The sequence below is a fragment of the Triticum urartu genome, chromosome 2 (genome assembly GCF_003073215.2).
Source record: "Triticum urartu cultivar G1812 chromosome 2, Tu2.1, whole genome shotgun sequence".
Taxonomy (NCBI): Eukaryota; Viridiplantae; Streptophyta; class Magnoliopsida; order Poales; family Poaceae; genus Triticum; species Triticum urartu.
In genome coordinates this window covers 289,783,485-289,785,561 of record NC_053023.1, presented here as the reverse complement: position 1 = coordinate 289,785,561, position 2,077 = coordinate 289,783,485, and positions in this window count along the sequence as shown.

The window sequence follows — 2,077 nt, the reverse complement described above, 5'->3', positions numbered from 1 at the left end:
CTCTAAAAGACTAGACTCTAAGACCAGCAACTAGACACGATGATGCAACCGCAAATTCAACAAAGCAAAATACTGAAAAGACTATGCAAAGGCTCAGACTGGTTTGAATATGATGAACTAACCGTAATTTTTTTTGGTTTTTTCGTGGACTGTAGGTATGAAGAACAGACTCGATCTGAACTATGAAAAACTGTAAAATCTCACCGAGCAACCTGGAAATCTGATACCACTTGATAGAGGCGAAGGTGTCCCGATGTTTCAATGAGAGGGTGCTATCGTTTTCTGTGGGAGTCGACCTTGACGATCCGACTACGAACGTGCGAGACGTCGCAAGTTAGCAATCGCTAAGCCAACTTCCGAGGGGTTATTGACCACGCCGGAGCACGATCAACCTGACTAGAAGGGTCTGTTTCCTACGAGCAAACAAAGAACAAGCAAGAAACTGAGATTGCAATCTGGATATTGCGAATATAAGATGAAAGCTTTATTGATCAAGGTGGGGTTCTGTGACATCTTGGTCTGGTCGTTGAACACAAACGAAGTATGCGAAGTTGCAACTATGGCGAACTTTTAATCTAAACAAAACCCAAAGTCTAAACGACGCCCTAAGGGCTGTATATATGAAGGAAGAGGGGGGGGGGGATTTCGTGGCCCTTGGAGGAGGGGTCCGAAACCAACCCTAACTCTTGTTTCCCCACACATACAGACTCTAAAAACAGCCTATACTTAAGTATTTCGAAAATATATGGGCCTGGCCCAATAATAAGGTGATGCAACACTTAGAATAGTCTCTGGACGAAATTTATGAAGTGGCATCTTGTATATTTCGTCCAAGGCTTCATGCACTCCTAATGGTGGCTTCAAAGTCCTGAAATCTTCAATTGTAACTCCGTTCTTGATCCCCTTGCGCATGCCATCATCTCCATGCTTGGTCTTGCTCCAGTGTTCATCCCTCTTATCCATGCCAGACCCTTCATTTGTAAGCAAAACAAATGTATCCAATTTAGGCAGCATCATATTCTCATGAACATTAGAATCATTACCAAGAAACGAAAGTACCTGATAATTTAATTGGCGTGCGCGAGCTCTAGTAATTGGTCCAGTATGTATAGCAGCAGGGGTTGTGGTTGTAACAATGGTACTGATGTCCTCATCAGGACAAACAACACAAACATCAGGCGAGGGTGTCCCGATCTTTCGATGAGATGATAACTATCGATTTGGTGGAGATGACTTTGACAATCCGACTACAAACATGCATGACGTTGCGCCTTAGCAATCGCTAAACCAATCTCCCGAGGTTACTGACGATGCCGGAAGCACGGTCAGCCTGACCACGAAGGTCTATTCCTGCAAGCAATCGAAGAACGAGCAAGAATATGATAAAGCAATCTCAATATTGCGAATATATATGAAGTATTGATAATGGTGGGGATCCAGAAGCGGTCTTGGTCTGGTCGTTGGACACAAACGAAGTACACGAAGTTGCGTTGGCTAACTTTTAACTAAACAAATCCCAAGGAAAAAGCTACTAGATGGATCTACTTATATAGGAGCAAGGGGTGGAGGCCAAGGAGGTGGGAGGACATCCCAAGGCAGCCTAAAACTAACCCTAGGTCGTACAAGGCTCATGGGCCCAAGTGGAGGGATGCAACACCTTTGGGCTTGTAATTTGACTCGAATTCTACTGCAACGTCAGATTGTTTCGTCCATAAATCAACGCTTCAGACGAATTTGGAGGTCAATCCAATTGTGTTGGAAAGAGCACGAAATCTACTTTCAAACAAAAAAACAATCACCTAATTTGGAGTCCGTATGAAAAAGTTGTTGGCGTTTTGAGTCAGGTATGTCTGTGCAGTCCGAATCTGAATCCAGAATGTAAGAGACTTGGACTCTATCTTCTCTTGGCCCAAAAGTGACGTGAGAGGACTTTTTGAACAACACTTAAACTTCTCTTTTCCCCTTATCTTCATATGTGGATTGTATAAATGTCCCATACACCTGCAATTAGACATGGCACAAAAGTTTGTGAAGTATTTTTGTCCTGGATGACATAAATAAATTATTGCATAGTTTG